The 17,054-nt window shown below is 44.4% G+C and overlaps 2 protein-coding genes and 1 long non-coding RNA gene across 3 annotated transcripts in view; 1 reads left to right on the plus strand and 2 right to left on the minus strand.

The window, feature by feature from the left end:
* Positions 1-17,054, minus strand: part of ahr1a (aryl hydrocarbon receptor 1a) — a 359,463-nt gene that overhangs the window by 100,486 nt on the left and 241,923 nt on the right.
* The window catches only part of hdac9b (histone deacetylase 9b), a 174,552-nt gene that overhangs the window by 27,852 nt on the left and 129,646 nt on the right, over positions 1-17,054 (plus strand). The window lies entirely within an intron of this gene.
* Positions 390-2,209, minus strand: LOC135520919 (uncharacterized). Its single transcript, XR_010452465.1, has 3 exons — positions 1,259-2,209; positions 1,025-1,096; positions 390-754 (listed from the first exon to the last, which is right to left on the minus strand). It is a non-coding gene; the product is annotated as an uncharacterized LOC135520919 (long non-coding RNA).

The raw sequence follows: 17,054 nt of genomic DNA on the forward strand, positions 1-17,054 counted from the left end.
GAGTATCAAATTTCAGTCTTTGAATGATGCTGTTTCTGCATGTATGTATTACAATTATAATCTTCAACAGTGTTTACCAATCCTTGTTCTGGGACATCAATGGTTACATATTGTAACTATCAAATAGACTAGAAACATGATTTAACTAGGTAAAGGCTGATTTGTAATTCACATATACAGAAATAGAATTGATAAAACAGTACACTACACTTCCTATGCATCATGTAAATTCTCTAAAACCGGTTCATCTCAGTATCTAATTTCCTTCATCTGCATTGATCTGATCAACACAGGATAGGTGTAATATTTCATCAAATTAGAGACTTAATATAAACCAGTAGAGGATATGAAACGCTTTATTGAAAGAAGTTCATTATCCAAGTGTTATAAATATGTAATACATGCATTATAAATATTATACTTGTAATATTATTTTATAAATACAAGTTCAATCTGTACTTCAATGCACATCTGTTGTGCATTATAAATACAGAGGAAGAAAGAGGTGATGAGAGATGTAAAAGACAGGAAGGGAAAGAGGTGAGAACAGAGGAACAGGGAAGACAGCATATGATTAGTGAATCACATTGCTACCCTAATATTCTCTCAGTTCATCACAATTACATAAAAGTGTCTCTAGTGGTGTCTGCAAACCAGCCTATGGCTCCCAGTCGACCTGAATGTGATCTTAAGAGCGGGTTAGGTGGCGATGACAGGACTCGGGGTTGGCATCCTCTCTCACATCAAAACATACCTGCAGTCGAGAGACCGATGGAGAGAGAGAGAGAGAGAGGGAGAGAGAGATAGCATGTTTAAGTCTTGTGTTTTTTAAGTCGCTCTGGATAAGAGCGTCTGCCAAATGACTTAAATGTTAAATGTTTTATTCTAACACTGTCAGTCATCATAATCATCAGGAGGTGAAATGCAAAACTGACTTTGGGGACTACTACATCTCTATCTGTATTTCATTGTAAAGCATCTGTTTAATAATACTTCCTGTTGACCCAACCAAGTGACCTCTCACCTCTGATCATGCTGTGCCCTCTATGTAGCCAGTTCAGATGCGGGAGGGGTTCACCGACACAGCTGATATAACCTAGAATATTTAGGGAGAAGGGGAAAGAGGGATGAGTGAAGGAGAGAGACTGTTATTGAGAAAATACGGTAGTTAAAGAGACAGTGTTCAAAAGGAAAAACATGCACAGACACACGAGGCCAAACAATACAGCGTAGTTATAGAAATAATGACGTGTCTTACTATTCTCCATGATCGGCCCTCTTGCCTATTCTCCATGGTTGGCCCTCTTGCCTATTCTCCATGGTTGGCCCTCTTGCCTATTCTCCATGGTTGGCCCTTTTGCCTATTCTCCATGGTTGGCCCTCTTGCCTATTCTCCATGGTTGGCCCTCTTGCCTATTCTCCATGGTTGGCCCTCTTGCCTATTCTCCATGGTTGGCCCTCTTGCCTATTCTTTGATGGTGGAAGGATCCATAGTTATACACCCGAGCCTGCTTACTGCACAACACCATCCGTCAATCAGATTGATACATGGCTGGGTAGGTGTGGGTTATAAGGTGTCTAATTGTTAAAATTCTTAAAATAGCCTCTTTTGTTTTTGTACGGACATCACACACCCTTACCTAAACAGCACCCTCATCTGAGAAGTAGAAATCAAAGGGAGAGAAACTGGGAAATGAATAACTGCAGTTGACATAGCTAAGTAAATTGAAGAATACTCTTATTGCAATGTGAATGGCTCTTAAACGAGCCTTTGGTTGTGCAGAGTGTAGTCTATGGTGTTGCCAGGGAACAGCAACCTCGTCTAAGAAGTAGGAGGTGCAGATCACCCGAACATGGATTGCCTCTCTTGCTGCGTTGTTGGACCCATCTTTGAAACATCCTGCAGAACAGCAGGCTTCTCCTCTGGCACACGGTGGCGAGCTGCAGATCCCCTCCTGGACCTCATGTCTATCCTCAGGAAGTTATGCAGATCACAGGTAGCCTTCACACACCTGAATTCCTCCAGGAGGCAGTCCCAGATGGCCCTGGTCACCCAACCCTGCACAGTAACTGTAAGCAATCATTTTGAAGGAATCTCCAGTTACAAGGTATCTGTAGGAATATGGAAGACTAATGTAATTATTAGACTTTTACATCACCAGGTCATTGTGGATTACTAAAGTATAATATCCTTTCTAACAAATCATGATAACATTAGATAGATAGATAGATAGATAGATAGATAGATAGATAGATAGATAGATAGATAGATGCATGTGCACACAGACGTGCATGTGTAGCATGTAACAATAGCAGGACCATATCAAGGATAGCATCACAAATGACATAAATACCACTAGAATATTGATGATGAGTTGATCATTTGAATCACCTGTGCAGTGTTAAGGCAAAAACAAAATGTGCCCCTCTGAGTCCCCAGGACCAGGACTGAGAACCACTGCTCTTCATCTGCAGACAGGCTTCATAGATCTCTGTATCTGAGGACAGAAAACCTCACAAGAAACAGACTTCATTCTAGTCAAATTACACCGCACTGAATATTATGTTACTGTTATCTCCGTCCTCACTTCTCGGGACAGGAACTACGTGTTCTTCACCCTCCTACATGGCTGTCAGCTCGCTACCTACAAATGCATTTGGAGTTTGTTTTTTACAGTGATAAATACATCAAGATAGCTAGCTAATATGAAGTTAGGAACAAACCTGCTATGCTGAAATCTTGACACACAATCAAACATGCTGCCATATGCTGCCAACACGCCCACAAGCAAGCCACTCTGGACGGCCTAAGCGGCACGCAGCAATTTACAGTGTGCCAGTGTACACGAGCCGTTAGTCCTGCTGTCTTAGTTCACTGTACTCTGATCCACCACAAGGGACAAACACACAAAAACATATATTTTAGAATCGATAGCTAGGTTCCCATCCGATTGGTGACAGATTGTCATGCGAATACTCGAAATAAAGAAAATATGCACATTTTTAAATCAGTGTGTGGTTATGTACTTTTTGTCCTTAAATGTTCATGTACCGAATTAAAATCTAAAGTTCAATAGGTTTCCATCACTGTATCAATAGTTTTGTCACAAAAACAGTTGTGTTAAATAGCAGATGTGCCTCCTCTGGTCTTGGCAGGTGTGTTTCAGCCAACAGCTCACAGATACAGTGAGGGTCGGCTGTGAGGGTATAGTCTAGACTCTACATGATTACATTATTATGGATAAGAGACAGAATATCTTTATTTGGCAAACGGCAGTCAAGCATCGATCATCATGTCAACAGAATAACACCCTCGATATTCATTTGAAATGAGCATCAAGATCACAGTGCACCTTACCAACCTGTGAAGGTTCATCATAACTTATTTCATTTGTAGCCTAATTAACTGCATGGTTTCCCGAGTCGTAGTGGAAGGACCACACACCATATCATCGCGTGACTCCAAGTTTACTTCGATATGATGTTTATTATATCAATTTTTGTGCATAAAAGCGTTGCCACTGCCATTTTACGCATAATAAATTATACCAACACAATAAGACCCCTCCATGTCAAACGAACAAATGATCTGTCAGCATTCATAAAATTGTACTGAAACTTCCTGTTCCTATCACAGCTGTCATGATTTGTTTTTATTCACTATTTTATAATGTCTATGGACTTCGCATAAAAGCTGTGGATGGAAACGTGGTTCGTGTAGTGAAAAGTTTTGGCTGAAGTCCATCGACAAGCTCCACTGAATTACTCTTCTGACCATAGAAACATATCAATTCAGCTTGAGAAAGTCTATGCTGTGAGGACAAGGAGATGCTGGTGGTGGGGGTGATTGATGTAGACAGGGGCTGGAGATGAGACTGGGAGACTGGGAGACTAGGGACTCATCAGTGGTGGAAGTGAATGTTCTGTAAGAGGTCTGCCATTGCTTTTCTACCAAACAAATGGGATGACCCCTGGCCTCTTGCCTCATCACTCTGAAGAGAGGAAGACAGGAAGCTGGGAGCTCTAGGTGCAATTTAAATAGAAGGTCAGACACTCTCTCAGGAGTGATTATTTCATTTTTGAAAAAAAGTTATCCCAGGCCCAGCAATTTACAAGTAGTTTGTAAATGCCCGTAGCTCAACTAAAACATGTGGGTTGTGTGAATTTGTAAGTATGGTATACTGTATATGATACTGAAATAACATCCCAGACCTCAATAATGTCACCTGTAGCAAGCAAGGCCCTCAATCTTTAGCCCTCCAGGTTTTTACATTTTAATACAGACATGGTTGCATCCCAAATGACACCCTATTCCCTATTTAGTCCACTACTTTAGACCAGAGCCCTAGATAGGGAATAGGGTGTTATTTGGAAATTGGAACACAGAAATGAACTATTTTAACAGTGGTGGCAGTCAAGTCTGTGTGGACTATTCCCTAGCTAATACTGCACTGTTTTAGTTAATAGTCAGAGGAAGAGGTGTTTTTCAGCAGCATTGTTGTGTCTGAGACCTCTGAGACAACACAGCAGGAGAGGACACACTCACCGTGGTCAAGAAAAGAAACTGTGGCGTAGGAGGAAGTCGCTGGGACAATGAGCGACAGCCACCCCTTCCTATAGGCAATCTGATTTCCTGGTCCGTTTTTTCTGTTGACCTTTGAAAGTCTATGAATGGAATCCTTGCTGCTTTAAAGGTCATTGAGAAAATGTCAAGTCAAGTTAACTGTTACTTCCAGGGTTTGTACGGTAGACTATCCATCATTAGTTGAGTATATAACAAGTTTAGTCATATTTTTACCTTTTATTTTAATGAATAGAATTGAATAGTATGTATAATATTTAGAATGTTTCAGAATTGAGCAGTTGTTGGAAATACTCAGTCTTCATCCCTATTTAGCTTTCCAACTCTATATTATTCCCAATCTATAATTTTGCGAAATCAAGGACACATTTTGAAATACAGTACTGTTGACTCACTATTTAAAAAGAAGATGGAGAACAAGCGATAAGGATGAGAAATACCATATTTTTGTCGCAGGTAGGCAGCTGACTAGCGCTAGCTGATGATGCTACCTAGCAAACATGTTTATTATTATGGAAGAGAGCATGATCTGTCAATCTGTAGAAATAGTGGATCAATGTTTTCCTACAGAGATGAACACATTGATCAGTGAGATGATCTCGGAGAGGCGGAGCGCCAGCCTCAGTTTTCAGTGGTTCTTTGTGTTTGGCTGCTGGCTACCACTGCTATATTTAGAAAGCCGAGCAATGCAGCCCGCTGAAAGCACAGCATCAGGGACCTGGCTAAAGATAGAACGCTGACCTGTAGGTCAGGATACAATGCAGCTAGGATGCTTTTAAAATGGGCTTTCACATTTAACACAAGAGTAAACACTGAGTGTACAAAACATTAGAAACACCTTCCTAATGTTTTTATTTTTATTTAACCTTTATTTAACCAGGAAATATTGAGTTGCATTTTGCTCTCAGAACAGCCTCAGTTCGTCAGGGCATGGACTCTGCAAGTTTTCGAAAGTGTTCCACAGGGATGCTGGCCCATGTTGACTCCAATGCTTGTGGCAAGTTGTCCTTTGGGTGGTGGTCCATTCTTGATACACAACTGTTGAGCGTGGAAAAACCCAGCAGCTTGCAGTTGTTGACACAAACCAGTGCACCTTCAAAGGCACTTAAATATTTTGTCTTGCCCATTCACCCTCTGAATGTAACACATGCACAATCCATGTGTCAATTGTCTTAAGACTTCCCTTCATTTACACGTATTGAAGTGGATTTAACAATTGACATCAATAAGGGATAATAGCTTTTACCTGGATTCACCTGGTCAGTCTGTGTCATGGAAAGAGCAGGTGTTCTTAATGTTTTGTACACTCAGTGTAGTCTTTCAAATGTAAGATCAGAATAAGGGGAATAGTCTGTTTTATAGATTGATCATAACTATGTTCTAGTATCTGCAGCACTCAGGAGAAGGGTACATTACTGTGTTGTTCTGTTGAATATATACAGTAGGTCTATCTATGTACACGGCAGGGTAGCCTAGTGGTTAGAGGGTTGGACCAGAAGGTTGCAAGTTCAAACCCCGAGCTGACAAGGTACAAATCTGTCACTCTGCCCTTGAACAGGCAGTTAACCCACTGTTCCTAGGCCGTCATTGAAAATAAGAATTTGTTCTTAACTGACTTGCCTGGTTAAATAAAGGTAAAATAAATAAAACATATATGCATGCATTCACACACACACACATACACTGCACACACACGCAAACACGCACTCTAAAAAAGTAAATTACATACAAAAACCCAAACTGTTATTTTACTTCCACAGGCGCGTCCTAGACTCCCAGGGGTTCCCTTGCATTATTGCATTATAATTAGCTTCATCACCAAACATTGTTTTAAATTGAGGAACCAAACATTACTGCCTTTTAAAAGCTTTTTGTGTGTTATTTGATCCAACATGTAAAGTGCCCTCTGCATCACCCAGAAAGTCCAACAGGAAATACCACAGGACGCCAGACAGGCTAACCTAATAAAAGTGAGAGCGCCCAATCATTAGCCAGGGAAACTCACTCCCATAACGCGTCCAGATGTAAGCTAATTGGGTATAGACATCAAATCAACAGTTCTAATTCCTTTGTGCTTTTATGAGGCCCAGCCGCAAAAGTATGCTAAAGTCAGAGAAAATTGACTTTCTTTCTTTTTAAAGTGATTTTATCCAATCTTACCCATACACCTCAGTGGGTAGTCTAGGCTAGGGGGCTTTTCCTGGTCTCTCCATGCCGTGGTGAGTCACCGTCAGAGAGCTGATGTAATGTTGCAGGCTCCCGAGGCTCCCAGTTACACTGGTAATTGGTGTGTGGAGGTAATTTCCCAGCAGGGCTGTGTCTCCTCTTAGGGCAGAGGAGGGCCACCAGGAGGGACGGGGGACTGTTACCTCAGAAAGCCCTGTTACCAGGCACCTCCACCTAGGGATGGTCCCTAGTGGTTTAGGGAGGTTGTCACCTGGTCATATTTACATCCTCTGTGACATCCCAGGGTGGCATGATGAAACACTGTTCAAACTGTAACATCCCTGGGTAGCATGATGAAACTCTGTTCAAACTGCAATATCCCTGGGTAGCATGATGAATCTCTGTTCAAACTGTAACATCCCTGGGTAGCATGATGAAACACTGTTCAAACTGTAACATCCCTGGGTAGCATGATGAATCTCTGTTCAAACTGTAACATCCCTGGGTAGCATGATGAAACTCTGTTCAAACTGCAATATCCCTGGGTAGCATGATGAATCTCTGTTCAAACTGTAACATCCCTGGGTAGCATGTTGAAACTCTGTTCAAACTGTAACATCCCTGGGTAGCATGATGAAACTCTGTTCAAACTGTAACATCCCTGGGTAGCATGATGAAACTCTGTTCAAACTGTAACATCCCTGGGTAGCATGATGAAACTCTGTTCAAACTGTAACATCCCTGGGTAGCATGATGAAACTCTGTTCAAACTGTAACATCCCTGGGAAGCATGATGAAACTCTGTTCAAACTGTAACATCCCTGGGTAGCATGATGAAACTCTGTTCATTCTGTAACATCCCTGGGTAGCATGATGAAACTCTGTTCAAACTGTAACATCCCTGGGTAGCATGATGAAACTCTGTTCAAACTGTAACATCCCAGGGTAGCATGATGAAACTCTGTTCAAACTGTAACATCCCTGGGTAGCATGATGAACTCTGTTCAAACTGTAACATCCCTGGGTAGCATGATGAAACTCTGTTCAAACTGTAACATCCCTGGGTAGCATGATGAAACTCTGTTCAAACTGTAACATCCCTGGGTAGCATGATGAAACTCTGTTCAAACTGTAACATCCCTGGGTAGCATGATGAAACTCTGTTCAAACTGTAACATCCCTGGGTAGCATGATGAAACTCTGTTCAAACTGTAACATCCCTGGGTAGCATGATGAAACTCTGTTCAAACTGTAACATCCCAGGGTAGCATGATGAAACTCTGTTCAAACTGTAACATCCCAGGGTAGCATGATGAAACTCTGTTCAAACTGTAACATCCCTGGGTAGCATGATGAAACTCTGTTCAAACTGTAACATCCCTGGGTAGCATGATGAAACTGTTCAAACTGTAACATCTCTGGGTAGCATGATGAAACTCTGTTCAAACTGTAACATCCCTGGGTAGCATGATGAAACTCTGTTCAAACTGTAACATCCCTGGGTAGCATGATGAAACTCTGTTCAAACTGTAACATCCCTGGGTAGCATGATGAAACTCTGTTCAAACTGTAACGTCCCTGGGTAGCATGATGAAACTCTGTTCAAACTGTAACATCCCTGGGTAGCATGATGAAACTCTGTTCAAACTGTAACATCCCTGGGTAGCATGATGAAACTGTTCAAACTGTAACATCTCTGGGTAGCATGATGAAACTCTGTTCAAACTGTAACATCCCTGGGTAGCATGATGAAACTATGTTCAAACTGTAACATCCCTGGGTAGCATGATGAAACTGTTCAAACTGTAACATCTCTGGGTAGCATGATGAAACTCTGTTCAAACTGTAACATCCCTGGGTAGTATGATAAAACTATGTTCAAACCGTGGACATAAAGATAAATAGACACACATTAAAATGTAGAAATGCTTAATCAAACTGGTCACGGGAGACACATGTACGCATAACACACGTACAAGTAAGCTGATATACCCCCCTCCCTTTGCCTCCAGAACAGCCTGAATTCTTTGTGGCATTAAACATTGCTCAGTTGGTATCAAGGGACCTACCGTGTATCAGACACAACATAAACCGGGATTCGAAACACCAGGCAGTGTTTTTCCACTCCTCTATTGTCCAGTGTTGGTGATCAGTGTTGGTGATTCATATTGATCTTGAATCTTGAGATGATGTAACATCGCTGTGAGATACACTCTCTCTGTCTTACTAATCAATGTGTTTGACATAAGAAAACCTTCTATGTCTGAGATAACAGGACTCTTTGAACTCAGGAAAAACAGGGAATAGAAAAAACAGTTTCTCCTCCCATGGCTCCTCCTACCATCCTCCCATGGCTCCTCCTGCCATCCTCCCATGGCTCCTCCTGCCATCCTCCCATGGCTCCTCCTGCTATCCTCCCATGGCTCCTCCTGCCATCCTCCCATGGATCCTCCTGCCATCCTCCCATGGTTCCTCCTGCCATCCTCCCATGGCTCCTCCTGCCATCCTCCCATGGCTCCTCCTGCCATCCTCCCATGGCTCCTCCTGCCATCCTCCCATGGCTCCTCCTGCCATCCTCCCATGGCTCCTCCTGCCATCCTCCCATGGCTCCTCCTGCCATCCTCCCATGGCTCCTCCTGCCATCCTCCCATGGCTCCTCCTACCATCCTCCCATGGCTCCTCCTGCCATCCTCCCATGGCTCCTCCTGCCATCCTCCCATGGCTCCTCCTGCCATCTTCCCATGGCTCCTCCTGCCATCCTCCCATGGCTCCTCCTGCCATCCTCCCATGGCTCCTCCTGCCATCCTCCCATGGCTCCTCCTACCATCCTCCCATGGCTCCTCCTGCTATCCTCCCATGGCTCCTCTTACCATCTTCCCATGGCTCCTCCTGCCATCCTCCCATGGCTCCTCCTGCCATCCTCCCATGGTTCCTCCTGCCATCCTCCCATGGCTCCTCCTGCTATCCTCCCATGCATGGATCATCGGTTAATAACAACACATTTAAAAGTGGGATCATATGAGGGTAGAGGAGACATGTTATGTTTGTCCATTGTTGGTGTTGCAACACTTAGTGTTCCTCCTTACATACTGGGCCTGGCTTCCTGCTGGGTTTCATCATAATTTCTGTTTGTCACAGAGAGAGAGAGAGAGAGAGAGAGAGAGAGAGAGAGAGAGAAAGAGACAGAGAGAGAGTGATAGAGAGAGAGAGGAGTCCCCTAAGCAAGCTGGTCCTGGGGCTCTGTTCACAAACACAGACAAACCCCACAGAGCCCCGGGACATGGCCAAATTTTCTATTGTTTTTTTCTCTCTTTTGTTTATTATCTATATCTTTTAAAACCTCAACATCTAAATACTCTCCTGCAACCCGCCTCACCCAATGTAGCGTGGATCTGCTTTTTTTCTAAAGTATTTATATTTACTTCGGATCCGGAACCCCTCAACTGAAGCTAGCCAGCTAACTACCAGCAATCAATCAGCAAACCATTGCTAGCGGTCATCAGCTAACCTTTAGCTCGGAAAGCTCTCGCCAGTTCGAACAACGCGACTCTAACCAGAGCATAACTGACCTATTATTTTTATCCCCGGATTCCCACCGCAAACGGAACTCTTTCATCTGGATCTTCACAACAAGCTAACCGCAACCCCGGATGACTACTCCTGGCTAGCGTTTCCATCCACTTAGCTTGAAGCTAGCCCGGCCAGAGCTCCTGTGCTACCACCGAAGCACACTCCTGGGCTACAATATCCGGACCCACGACTGGTCTATCGATGTCACCTCATGAAGAGGCATAAACAGACTTAACCCCATCGCGACGTACCCAAAGGCTAACTTTCTAGCCCTTGCTATCTGCTTGCTTGCTAATTCGGCCTGCTAACTGCGAGCTTGTTTAGCCCCGGCCTACTAACTGTTAGCTTGTTAGCACAGGCCTGCTAACTGTCTGAATCGCCGCATCCCCAGCCAGCCCATCCACTCACTGGACCCATATTTACTTTCAATCTCTTTTCGATTTTTAATTCATTTATACCTTCCGGTAACCTGCCTCATCCAATGTGATACGGAATCGCTATTATTTTAAATTTTTAGAACACATTCAAGAACCTCCAGAAGCTAACCAGCTAACTAGCTACAAGCTATTTAGTCATTGTTAGCCACTGCTAGCGGCTTTTACCTTCAGCACAGCCAGACAGATTTTTTTTTGCCTGGATATTACTCGCCAGTCTAGCTTCCCTGTCCCATCCACCGCTGCCCCCTGGACACTGTGATCACTTGGCTACATAGCTAATGCATGCTGGACTGTTCATTAATCACGGTACTCCAATCACGTTACTCCATTCTGTTTGTTTATGTTTTATCTGTCGGCCCCAGCCGCACTCAGGCTCTGTGTGTAGTTAATCCGACTCTCTCTGCCTAGTCAACACCATTTTACCTGCTGTTGTTGTGCTAGCTGATTAGCTGTTGTTGTCTCACCTACTGGTTTAGCTAGCTCTCCAAATCAACACATGTCTCTCTCAAATGTCAATATGCCTTGTATACTGTTGTTCAGGTTAGTTATCATTGTTTTAGTTTACAATGGAGCCCCTAGTTCCACTCTTCATACCCCTGATACCTCCTTTGTCCCACCTCCCACACATGCGGTGACCTCACCCATTACAACCAGCATGTCCAGAGATACAACCTCTCTCATCATCACCCAGTGCCTGGGCTTACCTCCGCTGTACCCGCACCCCACCATACCCCTGTCTGCGCATTATGCCCTGAATATATTCTACCATGCCCAGAAATCTGCTCCTTTTATTCTCTGTCACCAACGCTCGAGGCGACCAGTTTTGATAGCCTTTAGCTGCACCCTCATACTACTCCTCCTCTGTTCCGCGTGTGATGTGGAGGTAAACCCAGGCCCTGCCTGTCCCCAGGCACCCTCATTTGTTGACTTCTGTGATCGAAAAAGCCTTGGTTTCATGCATGTCAACATCAAAAGCCTCCTCCCTAAGTTTGTTTTACTCACTGCTTTAGCACACTCTGCTAACCCTGATGTCCTTGCCGTGTCTGAATCCTGGCTCAGGAAGGCCAACAAAAATTCAGAGATTTCCATACCCAACTATAACATTTTCCGTCAAGATAGAACTGCCAAAGGGGGAGGAGTTGCAGTCTACTGCAGAGATTGCCTGCAAAATAATGTCATACTTTCCAGGTCCATACCCAAACAGTTCAAAACTACTAATTTTAAAAATTACTCTCTCCAGAAATAAGTCTCTCACTGTTGCCGCCTGCTACCAACCCCCTCAGCTCCCAGCTGTGCCCTGGACACCATTTGTGAATTGATTGCCCCCATCTAGCTTCAGAGTTTGTTCTGTTTGGTGACCTTAACTGGGATATGCTTAACACCCCGGCAGTCCTACAATCTAAGCTAGATGCCCTCAATCTCACACAAATCATCAGGGAACCCACCAGGTACAACCCTAAATCTGTAAACAAGGGCACCCTCATAGACGTCATCCTGACCAACTGGCCCTCCAAATACACCTCCGCCAGGATCTCAGCGATCACTGCCTCATTGCCTGCATCCGCCACGGATCCGCAGTCAAACGACCACCCCTCATCACTGTCAAACGCTCCCTAAAACACTTCTGTGAGTATGCCTTTCTAATCGACCTGGCCCGGGTATCCTGGAAGGACATTGACCTCATCCCGTCAGTTGAGGATGCCTGGTCATTCTTTAAAAGTAACTTCCTCACCATTTTAGATAAGCATGCTCCGTTCAAAAAATGCAGAACTAAGAACAGATATAGCCCTTGGTTCACTCCAGACCTGACGGCCCTCGACCAGCACAAAAACATCCTGTGGCGGACTGCAATAGCATCGAATAGTCCCCACGATATGCAACTGTTCAGGGAAGTCAGGAACCAATACACTCAGTCAGTCAGGAAAGCAAAGGCCAGCTTCTTCAGGCAGAAATTTGCATCCTGTAGCTCTTAACTCCAAAAAGTTCTGGGACACTGTGAAGTCCATGGAGAACAAGAGCACCTCCTCCCAGCTGCCCACTGCACTGAGGCTCGGCAACTCGGTCACCACCGATAAATCCACGATTATCGAAAACTTCAACAAGCATTTCTCAATGGCTGGCCATGCCTTCCTCCTGGCTACTCCAACCTCGGCCAACAGCTCCACCCCCCCCCCCCCCCGCAGCTACTCTCCCAAGCCTCTCCAGTTTCTCCTTTACCCAAATCCAGATAGCAGATGTTCTGAAAGAGCTGCAAAACCTGGTGGACCCATACAAATCAGCTGGGCTTGACAATCTGGACCCTCTATTTCTGAAACTATCCGCCGCCATTGTCGCAACCCCTTTTACCAGCCTGTTCTCTTTCATATCGTCTGAGATCCCCAAGGATTGGAAAGCTGCCGCAGTCATCCCCCTCTTAAAAGGGGGAGACAACCTGGACCCAAACTGTTACAGACCTATATCCATCCTGCCCTGCCTATCTAAGGTCTTCGAAAGCTAAGTCAAAAAACATGTCACTGACCATCTCGAATCCCACCGTACCTTCTCCGCTGTGCAATCTGGTTTCCGAGCCAGTCACGCGTGCACCTCAGCCACGCTCAAGGTACTAAAAGATATCATAACCGCCATCGATAAAAGACAGTACTGTGCAGGCGTCTTCATCGACCTTGCCAAGGCTTTCAACTCTGTCAATCACCATATTCTTATCGGCAGACTCAGTAGCCTCGGTTTTTCTGATGACTGCCTTGCCTGGTTCACCAACTACTTTGCAGACAGGGTTCAGTGTGTCAAATCGGAGGGCATGCTGTCCGGTCCTCTGGCAGTCTCTATGTGGGTGCTACAGGGTTCAATTCTCGGGCCGACTCTTTTCTCTGTATATATAAATGATGTTCCTCTTGCTGCGGGCAATTCCCTGATCCACTTCTACGCAGACGACACCATTCTGTATACTTCCGGCCTGTTCTTGGACACTGTGCTATCTAACCTCCAAACAAGCTTCAATGCCATACAACACTCCATCCGTGGCCTCCAACTGCCCTTAAACGGTAGTAAAACCAAATGCATGCTTTTCAACCGTTCGCTGCCTGCACCTGCACGCCCGACTAGCATCACCACCCTGGATGGTTCCGACCTAGAATATGTGGACATCTATAAGTACCGAGGTGTCTGGCGAGACTGTAAACTCTCCTTCCAGATTCATATCAAACATCTCCAATCTAAAAACAAATCTAGAGTCGGCTTTCTATTCCGCAACAAAGCCTCCTTCACTCACGCCGCCAAACCTACCCTATTAAAACTGACTATCCTACCGATCCTCGACTTCGGCGATGTCATCTACAAAATGGCTTCCAATACTCTACTCAGCAAACTGGATGCAGTTTATCACAGTGCCATCCGTTTTGTTACTAAAGCACCTTATACCACCCACCACTGTGACCTGTATGCTCTAGTCGGCTGGCCCTCGCTACATATTCGTCGCCAGACGCACTGGCTCCAGGTCATCTACAAGTCCATGCTAGGTAAAGCTCCGCTTTATCTCAGTTCACTGGTCACGATGGCAACACCCACCCGTAGCACGCGCTCCAGCAGGTGTATCTCACTGATCATCCCTAAAGCCAACACCTCATTTGGCCGCCTTTCGTTCCAGTTCTCTGCTGCCTGTGACTGGAACGAATTGCAAAAATCGCTGAAGTTGGAGACTTTTATCTCCCTCACCAACTTCAAACATCTGCTTTCTCAAAATCAAATCAAATCAAATCAAATTTTATTTGTCACATACACATGGTTAGCAGATGTTAATGCGAGTGTAGCGAAATGCTTGTGCTTCTAGTTCCGACAATGCAGTAATAACCAACAAGTAATCTAACTAACAATTCCAAAACTAATTTCTTATACACAGTGTAAGGGGATAAAGAATATGTACATAAAGATATGAATGAGTGATGGTGCAGAGCCACAATAGCAAGATACAGTAGATGGTATCGAGTACAGTATATGAGCAGCTAACCGATCGCTGCAGCTGTACATAGTCTATCGGTAAATAGCCCACCCAATTTTACCTACCTCTTCCCCATACTGTTTATATTTATTTACTTTTCTGCTCTTTTGCACACCAATATCTCTACCTGTACATGACCATCTGATCATTTATCACTCCAGTGTTAATCTGCAAAATTTTAATTATTCGCCTACCAACTCATGCCTTTTGCACACAATGTATAAAGACTCTCTTTTTTTTCTTTTTTTTTCTACTGTGTTATTGACTTGTTTATTGTTTACTCCATGTGCAACTCTGTGTTGTTGTCTGTTCACACTGCTATGCTTTATCTTGGCCAGGTCGCAGTTGCTAATGAGAACTTGTTCTCAACTAGCCTACCTGGTTAAATAAAGGTGATAAATAATAAATAAATATACATATGTATCCCAAGCCAATTAAGGCCTTGAAATGAATTGAGAAAGAAAGAGCGTTAGAGGGAGTGTGAGAGAGAGAGAGCTAGAGAGAGAGAGAGAGCAGCCATGCTGCATTGATTAACAACACAGGACATCACCATGTAGAGGGGAATAACACAGGACATCACCATGTAGAGGGGTACAACACAGGACATCACCATGTAGAGGGGTACAACACAGGACATCACCATGTAGAGGGGTACAACACAGGACATCACCATGTAGAGGGGTACAACACAGGACATCACCATGTAGAGGGGAATAACACAGGACATCACCATGTAGAGGAGAACAACACAGGACATCACCATGTAGAGGGGAATAACACAGGACATCACCATGTAGAGGAGAACAACACAGGACATCACCATGTAGAGGGGTACAACACAGGACATCACCATGTAGAGGAGAACAACACAGGACATCACCATGTAGAGGGGTACAACACAGGACATCACCATGTAGAGGAGAACAACACAGGACATCACCATGTAGAGGAGAACAACACAGGACATCACCATGTAGAGGAGAACAACACAGGACATCACCATGTAGAGGAGAACAACACAGGACATCACCATGTAGAGGGGTACAACACAGGACATCACCATGTAGAGGAGAACAACACAGGACATCACCATGTAGAGGAGAACAACACAGGACATCACCATGTAGAGGGGTACAACACAGGACATCACCATGTAGAGGAGAACAACACAGGACATCACCATGTAGAGGAGAACAACACAGGACATCACCATGTAGAGGAGAACAACACAGGACATCACCATGTAGAGGGGTACAACACAGGACATCACCATGTAGAGGAGAACAACACAGGACATCACCATGTAGAGGAGAACAACACAGGACATCACCATGTAGAGGGGTACAACACAGGACATCACCATGTAGTGTGTGTCCTTGTGTGTGTGTGTGTGTGTGTGTGTGTGTGTGTGTGTGTGTTTGTTTGTGTGTTTGTAGTGTGTGTGTGTGTGTGAGTGTGTTTGTAGTGTGTGCTTGTGTATGAGTGTGTGTGTGTTTGTAGTGTGAGTGTGTGCATATGTGTGTGTTTGTAGTGTGTGTGTGTGTGTTTTTGTAGTGTGAGTGTGTGCATGTGTGTGTGTTTGTAGTGTGTGTGTAGTGTGTGTGTGTGTGAGAGTGTGTGTTTGTAGTGCGTGCGTGTGAGTGTGTGTGTGTGTGTTTGTAGTGTGTGAGTGTGTGTGCGTGTGTTTGTTTGTAGTGTGTGTGTAGTGTGTGTGTTTGTAGTGTGTGTGTTTGTAATGTGTGTGTGCGAGTGTGTGTGTTTGTGTGTGTGTGTTTGTAATGTGTGTGTGTGAGTGTGTAGTGTGTGTGTGTGTTTGTAGTGTGTGTAGTGTGTGTGTGTGAGAGTGTGTGTTTGTAGTGTGTGTGTAGTGTGAGTGTGTGTGTGTTTGTAGTGTGAGTGTGTGCGTGTGTGTTTGTAGTGTGAGTGTGTAGTGTGTGTGTGTTTGTAGTGTGCGTGTGTGTGTGTTTGTAGTGTGTGTTTGTAGTGTGTGTGTGTGTGTTTTTTTAGTGTGTGAGTGTGTGTGCGTGTGTTTGTTTGTAGTGTGTGTGTAGTGTGTGTGTTTGTAGTGTGTGTAGTGTGTGTGTGTGTGTGTTTGTAATGTGTGTGTGCGAGTGTGTAGTGTGTGTGTTTGTGAGTGTGTGTTTGTAGTGTGTGTGTTTGTAGTGTGTGTGTAGTGTGCGTGTGTGTGTGTTTGTAGTGTGAGTGTGTGCGTGTGTGTGTGTTTGTAGTGTGAGTGTGTAGTGTGTGTGTGTTTGTAGTGTGAGTGTGTGCGTGTGTGTGTGTTTGTAGTGTGTGTGTAGTGTGT

The sequence above is a fragment of the Oncorhynchus masou genome, chromosome 29 (genome assembly GCF_036934945.1).
Source record: "Oncorhynchus masou masou isolate Uvic2021 chromosome 29, UVic_Omas_1.1, whole genome shotgun sequence".
Taxonomy (NCBI): Eukaryota; Metazoa; Chordata; class Actinopteri; order Salmoniformes; family Salmonidae; genus Oncorhynchus; species Oncorhynchus masou.